This window comes from Melospiza georgiana, chromosome 5, assembly GCF_028018845.1.
Source record: "Melospiza georgiana isolate bMelGeo1 chromosome 5, bMelGeo1.pri, whole genome shotgun sequence".
Taxonomy (NCBI): domain Eukaryota; kingdom Metazoa; phylum Chordata; class Aves; order Passeriformes; family Passerellidae; genus Melospiza; species Melospiza georgiana.
In genome coordinates, this window is record NC_080434.1 from 30,440,433 (window position 1) to 30,458,507 (window position 18,075).

At 37.3% G+C, this 18,075-nt stretch overlaps 1 protein-coding gene across 2 annotated transcripts in view; it reads right to left on the bottom strand.

Moving 5' to 3' along the window:
* LRBA (LPS responsive beige-like anchor protein) overlaps positions 1-18,075 on the bottom strand; it is a 368,385-nt gene that overhangs the window by 73,171 nt on the left and 277,139 nt on the right. The window lies entirely within an intron of this gene.

An 18,075-nucleotide genomic window follows, 5' to 3' on the forward strand; every position in this document is an offset into this window, starting at 1 on the left:
GAAGCTACTGTTCCTCTGTATATTTAATATAAGCCAGTCCCCGAAACACTAACTGAACATAAATTTAAAATTTTGTCATTAATATTATTTCACTCTGGAATCTCCACTTTTGAGAACAATGGGGCACAGAGCAGAATGTATATTCTTATATTGCTTTGTGAAACTTGGCATTTGTCAGTGTCATATAAAACACATCAAAAAAGCAGCACTACCAGTTTTAGCACAAATATTTAAAGGAGTTCAGTATAAACTTTATGTCCAAATAAAGTCGACTAATACCCAGCAAGTAGTGGTACAGCTGCATTAGCTCATGTAATGTTTCACACATGGAAACCAAGATGCAAGATTACCTCATTTATGGTAACACTCATAAACTACACAGTACACAGTAAACATGTCTGCCCAGCAAATTAAAATATCACTGCACTATGCAGCAGCTGAAGCTATCCAGAACCTGTTTATAATCCAATAGAAACAGAAATTTGTCTTCAGTTCTAGAAACGGGGGGGGATGGGGGGGGGTGAATCAAAGTCTAAGTAAAATAAACTGCACTGCAAGTGTCACTTGCCCCAAGACTTCCTGCTTCCCACAAAAGACATGCAACCATTCTGGAGATCAAAGGTCACGGCTTTACAATAGAATACATTGTAAATAGCTTTAAAATAATTGAATACAACTGCAAACCAAGGACTCCTTTATAGCTTGCTAGGAAAAAAATATAGCTGTTTTAAGTCATTCCCGTATATGAATTGAAACCTGCATTATAAAACTGCATCTGCTTCCAAACTACCAGATCAGCACCTGCATACCAGTTGGATTTGGTCATTCCACAGCCATCTAAATAATGAAATGCTTCTGAGTAAATTACATGCCACCATTGTTTTGATTGTACTCCACAATGTCTGGGGAAGCAGGGCCATAACTGCTGCCAAGGGCCTGGGTGCTCCACAGCTTTCTGAGGATCTGAGGCTCATCCCTACATCCTTATGGAAGTGAGAACCACTTCTTGCTGCAGAATCAAGCCTTGGCACAAATGCTGGAAATATTCACCTGCAAAATTATTTCTTTCTCGTGCTGTACTAATCAAACTGAATCTCCTCCTTACACAGTGCCTGGGACAGAGACTATCTAACCAAGGAGCCTGGCACTACACTCTCTGCCATTTCCAAGATCCAGGATTACGTGTCCCAGACAAATCAGCATTTAGCCTGTGCTCAGGGGCACTGCCAGCATGTCACCTGTGTAAGCAGAAAACCTGAAGTTAGGGATGTACCTCCTAGGTACTTATATCTAACTGCTCTTCTTTTTATCTTTTAATCACTCAACATTTGCTATGGCAATAAAGCTATCAAACATAACCACATATTCCTCTCCAATTTCATAAAATAATTTTTATTCAGTAACAGAAAAGGTCTGTGCTTTCAAAGGCTCCCCCCCCCACCCCCTCCTTCCCTCCAATAAACAGCTTCTGAGCTGAAACAACTCAAAAATTTTCTGGAAAATGAGCATGCACAACACATACCTTACAATTTATTACAGCTGTTTTTGCAGACCACAGACTCATTCACAATTTACAATAGGCACTATTTTTCAACCAGCCAAAGCAATTATGTCATACACGTCCACATTCAGTATCAACAAGTAAAATCCTTAGAATTATGACAGTTAATAAAAGCTCCTACAGTTCTGCTCCAAAATCCTGCACAAGTTTTAATGGGATGATCCTCTGAAAGCAAACTATCACCTGAAAATTATGTTTACCAGGGCTTATCTAGCATGTGATCTGCCTTGTATTAGTAACACTCAAAATCCCCCTTCAGGGCATAACAAATCTGGAGGTTTGTTGGGATTTTTTAATATATTTTCTATCTCACCAGGATTAAAAGCAGGAAATCATTTGATGATATTTACTTATCTCTGTTGTTAACCTTAGTTACCTCTATTAGACTAGCAATTATGCCACTACAAAACCATAATCACTGGTCACAGCAAAAAGACAGTTCATCCCCAGACTGAATTGATGCTCATTTTAACAATGACACGTGAGCAATTAACTACTGCTACCTCCTTAAATCAGTGGTTCTCAACCCGTGGTTGAGAACCACTGATTTAAGTCTTGGTTAGTGTCACTCAGCTGAAATTTGCTACCCAGGAAAATGTACCCTCAATGGAAGATTTCATGGGGCCCAGAAAAAAAACTGCTGGCAAGTCACTTCCATAGATATTTTCTTACATGACAGAAGCAGACCTTGGAACTTTTACAATAGTTCTGACCTCTCAACTGCTGCAGGTGAAGAGAAAACTGCAAGCCTGAAATGATCAGGAATTCCAGAGTAATGTGATTTCTGGTGGAACATTCACCTCTGTAGACAGGATCTGGCAGATTCATTGTCTTTTTTCAGTTCCTTGTTTTGGCAGTGCTTATGGCTGTTAAAGCCTACTGACTACTTCTAGTCAATAAAATCTGATTTCACCCAGGAAAACATGGCACTCACAGCATAAGTCTCAGAGTACCCTCTTTTCCCCTGTTGCATATTACTTATTCTGAGTGATAAATTTCACATTTTTCTTGGAAAAATCCTTTATGTATGTTACTGCATAGCAACTATCCACTAATACCTAAAAGGAAATTCTGGTTTTAAAAACATGTAATGAATTCTTTTCCACCTTTTTCTATCAAAACAAACCAGTCTCACATACTCTGTAAGAGAAAAAAAAAGGAATCTACCTAGTCATATCTACATACGTTTACATGTATATTTACCCCATTAGGGAAAAAGTATATTGAATACTTTATCTTAGTTTAAAAGAAAGACAGCAAATCTAACAGCAAATATGACTCTGGTCTTCAGAGCAAACTTTCCTCTTCCTGTCTATTCATGGAATGCCAAATAATCATATTGGGCATAGATAAAAATAATCTGTACCTTCACATTAACAAAAAAAACCCTGAAAATCCAGAATCCATTTATTTGTGGAAAGACTGCTAAGAACTTTATCACAGCTCCTCCATCTTTAGATACTGGGATCCCATTAAACAATGAAAAAGTTTCATTTCTCATTCTCTACAAAGAGAGTGGTTATGATATTTTTCAATGTATTTAAAAGAGAAAAGATTTTTGCATCACACTCAACTTGTCCTGGAAAGATGAATCTCATCCCCGCTACAGGACTGCCATCTAATTCAACGCTAATTACCCATTAGTTAATCTATATTTTTGAGGGGTATCTAGTTTGATACAACGGTTTCTCAAAGAGTGATTAGTTCCATAGTTATTTTCACCAGACTTCATGGTCAGGCAAGATTTGCTGAGGTTTCAGCTGCAATATTGACTTAAGCAGTTTCTGCCCTGTCACACCATTTCTAGACTCTCCTTCTTGATGCCCAGTTATACAAACATAACTGTCTGCTGGGCTGAATGGCAAAGCAAATGAGAACTGACCCAAACTAAAAACAACATTTTATCTTTTCTTTCAGAATCTGCAGAATGCTTAATACTCTGAAAAATGCCACCTCTTAATACCTTCAAAATAGACACAGATAGTTAGCAGGGATGATAGGTGAGCATCTTTTGTCTCCTCTGCATTTATAAAATAGAAATGATCCATTTGCCTCATCGCATGAAGGTCATGTAAAGGTAACTTAGTAACGTCTGTGGATGATTCACATACTACTGAGTGAATACCAAAGAAAAGGCCATGTAGGATGCTTTTTTTAGAGGAGAGTTCAAACGGCGTGCAATAAATAGGGTTTGAAGCTATATAAATGTAGCAGTATGGAGAAGGAACAGAGCAATGCATTAAATGAGCTCTGTCCATCTTCTGTACTGAATAAAGTCAGCATAAAACAGCAGCATGTGATCATTTAGCTAGACATTGTGTGTTGAGGCATTAGCTGAAGGGAAATGTATTCATTGGATATTGGCACAGTTTCACTTTGTTTTTCAAGCAGAAGTCCATGAACTTATTCCGCAAACCCTCCAAAGATGGAAAAAGAGGAGTCCATTATTGTACGATATAGCATGTGAACATGTTTCTATGCTATCTGCAGTTGGTTTCCAACCTCATTAAAAATTCCAAAGCAGTAGTTGGTGTAGGATCACCATTCATAGAGAATTCACAACAAAATACACTGTCTTCAAGTTTTCCAATTGCTGCCTTTGTGGGAAGGCCCTTCAGCTAGCAAAGCAAACAAGTGAAGGATGTGAATTCAGACATGTAATGACTGTAAGGTCAGCACATGACCGCCAAGCATTCATGACCCCAAATTAAGAGGTATTACCCTCTATCTACTAATCCTTGGGTCACAAATGTACAGCCTTCTCCAAGAACATTAAAAATTCCTGAAATGTGCTTACAGCCCACTGCTTGAAAGATGGAGAGCTAACATGCATGAATTGATCAGATAAGTCAAAGGGGCAGTTCTGCTCTCAAATACCATATTAAAAATGCCATGTCTTTCAGTCACCTTTTCTGTTAATGAAGACCACTACAATTTGACATTAAGGTAATACAGAAATACAACTACCTCCTGAAAATACAAACTTAAATTTCACAGATTCTAACACTTTAAATCCCAAACAGAATTTTGAAGGACAATGAAAACAGAAGCAACATTTATCTCAGCAGCAATCAGAAGGTATTTCTAGTAAAATCACAGCACATGTGACCCAGAAATTAAGTTCTACATTTTAGCACAGTGGCTTTAAACTATGAAATACTATTTTTATTAATCTCAGTGTTTTCACATCATATAGAACATATCAGAGGCTACAAGGCATTCTGTTTGTAAGGTTACACAAATGTTTTTACTGAGAATAAAAATCCAGCTTTTCATGCCATCTGCATGTTTATGTCCAAAATTTACTTGTTAAAATTAACTGCAGCATCTGCATTTCCCATGCATTATAGTTACCCAAAAAAAAAGTGCACTTTTTTTTAGGAGAAGATAATACCGGATTAAATCCTTTGTGGAGACCAAAGTTGTGTTAACCTTCTAGCTGTTATTAGAGCTCACTACAAACTTCACACCTGGTACATGAACCTAACATTTCAGGAAGATATCAAATAGATTTCATTTTATGCTCCTGAATTAGGATCTCCGTGTAACCACTGGAGACAGTAAAGCTGTCTCTGTTTATCAGTCAACCCCAATCCCTGTCATTTTTCTGTTTACAGACAGTAACACAAAGGAAAAAAGCCCTCAGAAAAACTGAAGATATGTGGCCATACCTGCTGATTCATCTGCTGTATAGTTTCACATTAATTTCTTGTGGAATTCTATGCCTCACTGCTCGTATCACCGCTTTCTGCCAGCAAGCTCCACTGCCACTATTCATGTAACACTCCCCGTTTTAGTCTCTTTGCAGAAAGTGATCTTTGGACTAGAAAACCCCAATATGTGGCATTTCATTGCAGTCTATAACTGTCCCTGACAAACATAAATTTTAGGGACTACTTCAGTTGAGTTTTTCTCCTTCCTTACTCTTTCACTTGTTAAATCCTGAACCTCACAATGAAAGGAGCAGGTAAAAGAGGAATGTTTCAGTCAGAGACGTGTGATTATGGAAGAAGCATCCATCTCTAGGAAACCCTGTGGCTCACTTCAGGGAACACCAGTGGAATACATTCTTTACCTTGCTCCTGCACTGGGACTTGCTCTTGTTAGGGAAGTGACAGAAGTGACATAAACCAGAGATGGCCATCTGGTGAGACCCAGCTTGCCAGGCAGTTTTATCTGATCCCCGAGCACGCCTGCCCATCACCAGCCCAACCACACCGAGGATAATGTTTATATGTGCTGCAGGACAAGGGTGCATAAAACAAATCCAAATCAGCAGGATTTAAAGCACTGGAAATAAAACTGAGCTGATGTGACGGTGCTGATGTAGCCAGAAACAAAACCGATGCTGAGTACACAGGATTCATTCATCTCAAGTGCACAGCCCAACTCATGTCAGTCTCCTATAGCCACAATATCAAAATGGTAGCAAAAACAACAAGTCAGCATACTGTTTACACCTTGGCTACAAGGGCCTATAAATGGGTCACAATCAGGCTAGATGACACATACCATACCATGGGAGGAATCTCAGCACAAAGCAAAATTTCTCAGTAAGTGGTCACTAGTGGTTACAACAATGCAAAAGGAACTTCCCTCCATATTTGGGAGAGAAACATCCAAACCCAAAAGAATAAATCTAAATATTGCTCTCTTCTAAAATTATTCTAAAACACTAATTCACACAGGACAAACTGCAACTGAGGCACAGTTCAACAAACAAGAATGAAGGCAGAAAGGAACACAATCTGCCAAAAATCTGTGAAGAGCTTAGATCTGTCCACACTGACAGCAAAACTGAGCTTAAAATGGATGTGAGCTAAGTTTGTACGCAGCTTTGGAATGGGTTTTCCTCATAGTTTAATTCTGGTGTACACACAGCCCAAGGGTGTGTCTGCATGATGGGCTTGCATCAGTGCGAAGGGAGGCTATTGACAGTGCACACGTCCAAGTCCATGCAGTAAAGGCTGCTTCATGTGCTTTTAGTATCTCAGAGAAAGGCTCAATAAAGCAAATGAATATAAATCAAACATCTTTGAGATTATGCAGCAAATTTTAATTCTTAGGTTATTTATATTACTTTAGGCAAAATATATTATGAAAAGCTTGTTGTGAAAACAGTTATCCTGTGATTTATTATGAAAGCAGAGAACGCTCCAGCAGCTCCTGGAGCATGCTTTCACCGTCCTCCACTCCTAATCCTCATTACAAAGTTCTTATTCTGCCTCAGAAAGCAGATGGCAAGAGATAATGTCAGTAACAATTAGGAAGCTTCACTGCCCTTAAGGAGTCTTCTGCTATACATCTGCAATTTATTTTTTAAGAGATTATTAGAAACAAGATACTTTGCACTATTTTTACTCTAGCATGTGGTTTGGAACATCCTCAAAACAATTACACAGGTTTTGTTTTGGTGTGTGGGTTTTTTTTTTCCTTTAAATAATGGAGAATGTTGGGGGTTTTATTAATTAAAAATAAACATTATAAATGAAGCTTCCAGCATTACCTTTATTCTACACATTGCAAAACTAAACCCACTTGAGTTTCCTAATATTTTAAATCAATTTGCTCTAAACTACTTGCATGCTGCTGAACCTTTCATGTTTTTATGAGCCCAGTTCAACTCTCACTAACAACTAACTTGGATCAGGTCCAATATTTAACTGTAGTTTAGAAAATCCCTTCCATTTGGAAAGGACAAACTCAAAGGACCTCACAAGAGTATATATATGTCACCGTATCAATGCAGAATTTTGTCTGCTTATAACCTATTTGAATGCCAGATATACTTTTGCTATTATTAGTATCTTTAAGGTTGCTTTACAAGCTGATGCTTTTTAATAACAATACTAGTCTACCTAAATAAAATCCAAATAGGAAGGACTATTTCAGAATGCAAAAAAAGAAAAAAAGCTGAGATTTCATATAACTTTTGTATTGGAGACTTATTTTGAAACTTTAGTGTTAGAGAAAATTTCTCTCAAAAAGAAGTAAGCCAGGCTGTCTCAGCCAGCCTTCTCTGAGTCACATAAAAATTATCTTTGTGTAGATATACCCTCCACTATCCTCCTACAGAGCAGCTACATTAATGGAAGATACACCTGCTCGCTGTTGCTGATTAAAATTTCCCCCTGCCCAAATTCTATTCCTCAGATCTGCCACAGACACTGGCAAGTGAGAGCTCCCTAACAAGTTTCAATCAAACTGATCCTAGATAGGCAGCTAAAACATTCTTTAAGTACTTAAACTAACCTGGAAAGGATCAGGTGAGCACAAGCACGAGAAGCTCTGATGTTTTTTACTAATGGTCCTTTACTTCATGCTTCAAAAGCAGAACAATTGTATTGATTTAAATTGCAGAGTATAGCAATTTGAGCTATTTGAGAATGAAATAAGGAAATTAAAACTGGCCCTTCATTGGATTTGGTTCTGTAGTTGACTCTGCATCTCACAAATGTTACTAATACAGATAATAGATCAGCAAGTATTTACTAAAAAGACTGCTTATGCTAGCTACAAAGTCTTCCTTTAACTAATAAAGACTGAGAATAAAAATCACAACCCAAGAGATCTGGGGTTGCTCAAATTCCTTCACAAAGAAAAACTGGGAAAAGAATTCACAGTCCTTTATCACTTAAGGTGGATCAACCATCTGACCAAAGAAACCAAGTGCCCAGAACATTTATAACTCGTGTGAACATGACCTGGATTGTTAAAAACCTGCATTTTTTTTTTGCCAAGTACATTCTCTTTTCTTGACTAATGGGCTATAGTTTGGCCTCTCCTTAAACCAAAAGGGCTACACCTGAACTTCCAATTAAAGGGTAACAACTGGCAGATGTGAGGGACCATCTAGCAGGAGGTTGATGCTGAGCAGATGGGCTGGGGTGCAGCAACCCTTTCCATCAGTTTCCACCCACTGCTTTTGCAAAGGCACATAATCACCAGGAGCCTGACACTGCCTTTCTTCAGGCAGCAGCATGATACTCCCTGCAGAGCACAGGGCTGCTATCATCAAACTGGGACCAGGATCAGGGCTAACTAGAGCCTGGCCAGCTCCACAAGCCCACACTGCTCGCTGCTGCTTAATGAGATAACTTCAACAGAGCAAACAGAGGTTTCCACTCGAGAATGTGTGTACTTCCACTGCAGCAAAGCTGACTATGCCATTTGCTGCGCAAGTGCCATAACTGGGAGAAAAATTTGTAAATCAGTCGCTAAAAGAATAACTTTTGTTAGAAAAGGCTTTTTCATGTTATTTTGGTTATTTCATGTTATTTCAGTTAAAAGCACAGCTCCACAAACATCTGTCCCTGAACAAAGACACAATTGGGGAAATTTGGTGAGGGGTAGGAAGAAGAGGTGGGGAGCTCTCCTTAGATACATCCCCTAAGTTTTGGAAACATGTCTTCAGATTTTTCTTTCTATAATGCCTAAAGATCTGTTCTACTGACTAAAACATCATTAATTTAATAAGGTGAAAAAAAAGATACTTCTATTTATTAGAGCAAGAAGAGGTGGGTACTATTTCTGTCATATATTTCTCTGAGCTTGTCTTAACTGCTGAATGTAAGATCTTGTATTTCATATTACATGTTTTGTACCACCTAACAAACTAAGTATGCTTTTATTTGTATAAATGTCCCTCTCTGATTTCTGAGTATTATTGTTACATTTCCGAGTCTAATTAGACACTTTTTCAAAAATATTGCCCTGTAGCAAAGTTAAATTTATCACTTCTTGCACAACTTTTATGTCCCCATATTACGAAATAAAGCATGACATTTCCTGATGCATCTTCTCAGTACTATACATTAAACTGTAAGGTTTTCTTATGCTCTCTCTTATCTCTTCTAGGAACAAGAAACTCTTTCCTCATACCAGAGTTCCTCCTCCATCCATATCATTGTCATAAGCTTTCTCTGTACCCCAGATGGTTTTAGCAACATTACTCTTCCTCATCCCAGGAGTGGAGTCTTGCCAGGAAAAAGCACCAAAAGCAAAGCCTCAGCTGACTTCTTTTTTATCCTTCCATGTAGGGCACAGATGGTCAGGTTTCCTCAGCCCCTCCCCTTCTTCAGCCGAAAACCCCAGCTCCACGTATGCAAATATTGCCAAAAACCTCACCTCCTTTTCCAACACTTAGGATGGAAACTTCTCTACACTGACTCTACTACAGATACTTTGTTTTGAGCTGCACACCAAATTCAAGTTTACCAGAATGTTTTCCCATATTGTCCATAAATAGACACAAAAACAAATCAAACACTGTATCCTACCAGGTCTCTCACCAGTACATTCACTGTATGCAAGTCCTGACCTCCTTACAGGAGGAACAGCTTGGATATTTCTTTGCAAGGCAATTTCCAATCACAGACTAAGTTTCAGTTAATAGAGTAAAAAACTGCCATCCCTTTCAAACTTTTTTTTTTCCTCCCTTACCACTAAGCTTGTGAAGCAATTTTTACACGTTACTCAAAATTCTTGATACATTTTCAGCAGTATCAGTCCAGGCACAACATTTGCAGAACAGACAAAGAGAAGACAGATTTAGTGAACACCTGTTAAATGGGGCAGTAGCTCCAGCACAATTGTTTCCCACTTCATTTCACACAGTAATAACTTTAATGTCCTCCACGGACTCGCTTTCAAACACCAGTTCTACAACATCACACAACAGAAGAGCTGAAAGCAAATTTAATTGTCTAGATTGCTTCCAATCATCTTAGTTTTGGATAAAAGCAAATATACCTACTTTAAGTTTTGGTTTTTTTAACTGTATCTATTCAAACTGTGTTATATTCAACATTCTATCATTTTTCCCAACTACATAATATTCTCCTCATTTTAATATTTATCTTTTCTATGGTAAATTCTTTTACCTCATTAGGAAATCTGCATACCCCATCAATCTCTTTACAGTCCATACTTTTAGTTTAGGCTTTATTTCCTTTTGACCCTTATACATGCATCTAGGCTTTTCTTACTGTTAAATCTCCTTGTTTAAATTTGCTGTCAGTTAAAATATTTGTATGTTTTAGTTTTATTCCAGCTCACCTAGCTTAGTTCAGACTCCACTAACATGGATACATTACACATAAGTATTTGGAAATTAATTAGAACTATTTTTAGAATGTGATAGGTTATGGCTTTTTTTTAAATGAAAGAATTAGGCTAGCCTTATTCAAGACCTTAAAGTTTTAGAATTATGAAGTCTGTCAAATTATGATACCAGCTTCTTTAACTATTTTTTCACAATAGCAAAGACAAACTGTCTATGAGTCCTTTAAGTTTTCTTCATTCAAGAAGACTGGCATCCATCCCACTCTCAGAAATTACTGAAATACAAGCATGTGTGGGCTTTTTAAAAATAATTTTACACTGTTTACATTCTTGAAGTCCAGAATTTGGTTGTAATTTCTATAAAGTAACTTGCATGCAGTTTAAAGAGATGGTAGGAATTTCAAACAAAACGTAAAGAAGGAAATGTTATGGAAAAAACAGACTTTAAAAACTCTGCTTTTCTTTCTATTTACAAAGATGGAATGGATAGAAAATAGATCAAGGCTTTTGACTAGCAAATGATGATCTGCTACCTAGGTTACTGTTTTCATTGAAAATGCAAAAAAATAGTTTCTTTCCATCGTCACATATATTTTATTATGTATTAACTTTGTCCTACAGATGCATCTCTCCAGTGTATTCCATCATATATATTATGCAAATCCCATCTCCCAATATTAGCCTATTTTGCTGTATTATGAAACCCAAACTGAATGCTTTCAGTATTCTTATCTTCTGTTCAAAAGCACAGTTTGGGATCACTTTTAATTACTTCCCTCATATTCTTGAATTTATTTGACTCTCTCTCTATTGTAGTCTTATTTACAAATTAAATCAATAAAAATTCATATATGAAAATTAATAAAGCCACAACTCCAACAGAATTGGATTTAAATAAACATGAATTTCTGGCCATATTTCTTAGATGGCACTTCAATAAAAATAAGTTACCCAGGCAGTCAATTGTACACACAGAAAAATTAGTCTACATTTTTTATTCACAGATCTTCACAATCTTTTCTAATAGGCCATATATCACATTCCCTTAGAAATATTTCCTCTTTGCTTTTCAGAAATGTCTTGTATTGAATGATTTTTTTTTAATTTTCCCTCCAGGATGCCAACAGATCAGGTTTTTGCCTGCACCAATTTCACCTATTTGTGGTTATGCTTGCATTGCTAAGGTTATTCTACATTCATCTTCAGATTTGAAGAAAGTATTTCAGAATGGGTAAAAAAGTCTCATTCTTCCCTTTCTATGACAATAATCAGACCTGTACATGATATAATTAAATCAAAAGATTGCTCACAATTTCCCAGGTTTTTTGATTCTACCCTGCACACGAGTGTTTCTATGTCAAAGAGAACAAAGGTTCTAACTTTTGGAAAGTAATTATAAAAGTGGAAAAAATCCTGCACAAACACAGATAATGAAATTGTCACGTGTGTGCTGAGCTGGCAGGAGATGACCCTGAGTGGTGCAGGAACACAGATTTACCAATGCACCAAATGCAAAAGCAGACAGCTTTAAGCCAGTGTTGGTATTCCACATGGAGAAATTGAAAGGGAAAACCAGACACTACTAGAATTGCACACTGGAGTCATGGAAGTGCTTCTCCAGGAAAGGAGGAATCCTGCTGCTTCATTCACACACCAGCCTACATTCCCTTCAGCTGTTTGAGAGCTCACCTGTGCCCCTCTCCCCTCTGCCTGCTAAGTGCACACACAGTGGAACCCCTGTGCTTCCCAGGACTGACTTGTTCCCACAGATGAGGGGGGAAAAAAAGCATTAAACAATATCAACCTTTTAGACAGATGAAATCCAATATGCCAGCAGGCTGGACCTTCCACACCCAACTTTGCTGAGGAACACTATTCCTTACTGGAATTAGACTGCTACATTTCTGAGACTTCTATGGATGAAAGTGTTTATTTGGCCTCATACAAGAACCTTACCTCCTGTACAAAACTTTTTTCATAGTTACATCTTGAAAAACCATAAAATGACTGTAGCATGATGCTTTAATATTCACTGGCCATAGTTATGTTTAAACATACAGCTATTTTGATTGCATTAACATATAGCTTTTTTAATTGCATAATGCACATTCATAGCACAGAAATAAAAGTATTTATCAGGAAAAGCAAAGTTACAGATTACTTTTACAGCTATCTTTTCTACAATTATTTATGAAAGTGATTTTTGCTAAAAATTATAATATTTGTAGGGTTAATAGACATCCTCCATTCAGAGAATATTGTATAGATCTCATTTGGTATATAGATTATATTCTTCAAAGAAAAGCCACAAGAAATCACCTAATGTCATAAATAGAAATTGAAGTAACAGTGCAAAGTCTGAAAGAACTGATATCAAAATTCTCAAATTCTGTGAACATCCCACATCAGCCTGGATTGCTGGAAGCATTTTCATCCCTCAGTGTACACAGCTCCATCTGCATTCCAGCTTTTAAGACCACATCCAATTCTATGAAGACCAGAATCTCAAAGTAAGTGCTGTACACATTACAACTCTGATGTTGCTGGTTAAGCCTGGTTTACATTTTACCCTTTTTTCTGCTCTCTAATTTTTAACATATTGAATGAGTCAGCTGTTATCAGGAATACACAACTAACGATCTAGCAATCTATTACTAGTGATCCCCACTTCTAGGCTTAATTCACATAGATAGTATCACATTATGGTACGATTTGCTGTAACACATTTTCAAATACACAGCTGTGGAACCAGGAAAAACATCAGAGAGAGATTTTTCCAAGATAATACACACAAAAAATCCAGTACATTCCACATTCCCGGCTTTAACCCAGTATCTACATTTGACTAATAGCAAGAGTTTTAACAGACTGAAAGTGACATAATTTTTTCAAAACCAAGTTTTGTTTTTTCACCCAACTCACAAAACCTGCAGTTCTGAGCACTGTTGTGTGAGAGTTGGCAGTGGATGCTGCTTTTCCAAGAGTTGCTTGTGCTAAAAAGTAATGCCCCATATCAACTGATAATGATCCTCTAATGCTCACTGGAGATTTTTCTTACCTTAGACAGTTTGTAACACTGATTCATTGTGCTCCACTAAAATTTGTATTGGGGCAAATGACTGCCCTACCCTTCCTTTCCATTTTGCTTTTCATGGCTCTGCCATGTTTACTTTTGTGTATAGCATCTTTATGTATTTAAGCATTTCATTTGTTTCAGAAAGCATCCCAGCTTCCAAATACTACATTTTCAATTATTTGAAAATTGGATTTCAAAACTTTCAGTCTAGCACAGTAATCTCATCACTTTTCTAATTTGTCTTGCATTTTCCCTAGTATTGAATGAAATGGATAAACTCCAAATCATGAAAGGACTAACTGCAATAAAGTACTAAAACACCTAAATTGAGATATATTGTGGAAAACTGTCTTGACAGACCTCAATGACTTCATTATCATTGAAGCAATCTAATTCTCAAAAAGCTGAGGCTCATCAAAGCTGTGTGAAATTTAGTTATTATCTGTTAATTAATAGTTTCAAATTAATTCTTCCCAATTCAGACATCCAACTTTCAATGACAGGACAAAATAGATTACTTTACCATGCAGAACAGAACTTCCTTATTGAGATTTTTAGCTATTAGGGGGAAGCATAGGGCTTTTCCCTGGGTTTCACTTGGTCTTTGCAAATGTCTACTTTTTCATGCATGATACAAAGGGCATTTAAAATTTCTATCAGCTTGAATGCAGTAATTACTCCTAGGTCCAACACGTGAAATTAAATTTCTATAATAGAAAACTGTTCTAAAGGAGAGCACCTAACATAACCAAGACTGTGAAGCCAAGAAAAGATGCCACAAAAATCCAAGTTGTAAAGGTTCTATCTGTTTCTGTGTCTGAAAACTGCTGCTAAAGGTTTTGTTTAGGACTTCTGTATCCTAACCTCATCTGAGCATCTATCTCTTTATATTCTCCCAAGTCCACTTCCCATTCCTATTTCCTGTAGGCCTTTCAGAAGCATGGGAGAACCAAAAATCGTTAGGTATTTTTTATTCGGTATCAGATGAAGTTTGCATCCTCCCTTTCACTCACATACTAACTGCTAAGGATACTACAATTTAGAAATAGTAAAGTAAGGATGCAACAGTATGTTGCATTGAGATTTTTCTGTTTTGTTGGGGGGAGGAAATATAATTTTATCTTGTTTAAAATCTTGTGGGTTTTACTCTTATTAAGCTAATACTATAACTCCTATTACACACTTATTTATAAAATGATTAATTTAGACAATAATATAGTTATTGTTAACTGCACCTGTGTAAACTGAAAAACATTCTCAGATGTCTTAGCAGTTATTTCATGGCACTAAACATAGTATGCCTAAGCTTTAGAGGTATATAATAGTGTTTCATAATGGTAAAAACACAGTCACTTTTCCATCAAAATCTGGACTGTCTCAGATAAAAATACCCTATCCCCCTACTGAGTTATGTTATTACAAGCCATTGTATATCACAGACTAATGCAAAATACCAACTATATGCAGAAGCAATAGATGCACTTTGGAGTTCTTTGTATTGCTTAGAATGGCATCTTGATGCTACCATTTAGCTCATGATAACATTACATCAATCAAAATCCAGTTTTAATTATACACCATTCTGCTTATTCTCTCAGAGCAAACAGACAAAATGCAACGACATTTTACAATTAAAATACACACTTTATAGAATTAAAAATAGGTTGGAAATCACTTTTAAATCAGCTATCAGCCTGTCAATTAATGCTCTGAACCCCTGCTATTGACCCAGTACTGTACAAGCTGTTATTATGCACTGTCCTACGTATCATCTGTTCCCCGTGCTGCTCTGTTCCAGAAAGACAGACAGCTGCAACAGAATATCCCTGTTCAACCTGAGGACCATCTGACTTTAATTGTGGCACACAGCTTGATGTGGGTCTGGTTATGAGAAGCTGAAGTATCACACTGTAATAATCTGGAGAAGCAGAAAGCTGCCAAGGCGCGGCTGCAAATGGGGGCTCGCGCTGTCTGCCTGCCTGACGGGCTGCAGGAAATATGATTAATGAGCAAGGCATAATGATATCAGGAACCCGATTAGCACCACAGAAAGGTCACAGATCAAAGTAGTATGCATTTCATGAGCTCCAATCGTTGGATAAGATCTGGGGACTTAAAGAGGTAAACTCAAATGCAAAGGGGAAAAAATATCTGTGTGTCATAACTTACAAAACGAGCACTCGGAATAATCCCCATTTTGTCTGAACCAGGAGACAGCAAGGAAATATTAGCGGAATACATCAGCCCATGCCACATTGTAGCAAGCTTTTCTTGATCACATTAGTGTGGATCTGAGCTTTAAGCATTCTCCCTAAACTATTCCACTTGAAAAAGAAACTATGCTGATGGTATTCAATCCACCAAGTATTAACAAGGAAAAGCAATTTAATATTTGCATGTAATTTTCTCAGTGTTATTCCACTACAAAAGTGGCAGATCTCAGAGGGCATCATCTACACCAGCCAGGCCCACTACTCCTGGATAAGTTTAACTATGTCAGACAGAAGCAGTTAATGTAATTCATTGGCAGAGAGGCTTAAATTTAATGCTACAAGGCCAACCAAAACTTGGTATCCTAATTACAGAAACAGCATCATGGACCTACAACTGTACGTCCTACCCATTTGGTAGGACGCCTGACATCATTTGGATGATGTCTGGCACACTTTAATACCAACACTTGATAAATCATTTCTTACTTTTGCAATTGGCTTAAGCCTTAAAAAAAAAATCAATTATTTTCTGTGCAATTAATACTGGAAAACTGTAAAATTTCATGCCGACAATATTGCACAAGAGAGAGATATCAAAGAGAGCTGCAAGAAAGGCAGACATGAGCAGCAGATTGGGAAATGAAGGAAGAATGTGGGAATGGTAGGTCAGAGCACACAGGGAGGTGATGGTGAGAAAACCTGGCCCATGGCTTGAAATGAGGAAAAATAATTAAGAGCTAAGATCTTAGGCAATGAGGAAGTGGGAGATTAACTTCCCAGTGGGGAAAACCAGATCGGTAACTAATAGAATAAAAGTATATAGAATAAAAGTATATTTTAATGCAAAATCTAAAACAACAGAGTCATGAGAGATCAAGGCCACCTTGACAGACGTGCCTTTGACAAGTCTGCTCAAGAACACAGCTTGGCATTTCCCCAGGTTATTCTGAAGCACCAGCACATGCCAAGCTCACAGAGGTGTCAGGCTACCTCCCCTACCTATCACCACTACTGTGAGAGCAAAAGCTGAGTTCCAACATGGTTGGCCGAGTAGTCCTGCTAAATGTTACTGTATTTCATATTGTATTTCATATCTCATTCAAATAAAATTTGCACATACACGTGGATGAAGGAAAACAATAAATCCACCCAACGTTCTTTGTGATTCTATGGTGCACCTACCACTGCCTGCCAGAATCTAGGCCACACAGCATTTCTGAAAACCATGGTATCATGTCACCAGTACAAGTGCAGTGTAAAACATTCTAACTAACTTCTGAACCACAGATTTCTTCTGATGTTAAGGTTCTCCAATGTTATGAAGCCTGACGTGCCACCAACAACAGCACTTCAATTCCCATATCCTAACTTAGGAGTATCAGGATGTTATCCTGATAAGCCTGGTATCTGAAAGGTTTTTGAGAGTTTCCATGCCTCAATTCACTATTTCCCAGTTAGCTGGCTACCACATAAAACTGCAGCCTTGTTCTTCAAGATTTGCTAGGAAAAGCTTCTGTTATTTATTTCAGACCGCCATCAATGCAGAACTGTTTCATTCTGAGAAGAGCCTAACACAGCTTTTGAGAATGTGCTGAAACACCAGCAGTGATAGTGTAATAGCTATTCCATAATTCATTTCACTGCCCAGAAGGCACAGTGAAGATAGGCAGTGCTAACAACTGCATTTCCCAAAACAGGGAAGAGAACCAGTAACACAGGTTTGAGAATGAAACACACAAAGGAGAATTTAGTTTTATTTTCTTGTGAAAAAGGCTCTGAAAAATATCAATTTAATAGAAGAGGTGGCAGAAGATTGAAAATGCCTCTTTGGAGTCATATAGACACTAAAATTCAGAAACCTCAAAATCACATTGAAATCACAAATATTTTTACGATCAAACAAGCTTTTTCAAGCTTTCTGTCAAGTGATGATTTTATTAGCTCTTTAGAACCACAAGAGCTGACATAGAAAAAGCATAAAATCTCCTGTATATTTAGACCGCATTCAAACTTTTTTGACCAAATCTAAGACTGAGAATACTACACTCCTTTTTTCTTCCTACATTTGTAAATCTGTATCTTCATATAATTTCAGACATAGTTCCATGTAAATTATAAATATACATTTCAGGCAAAGATGTAAATTATTTCAGAAGAATCTT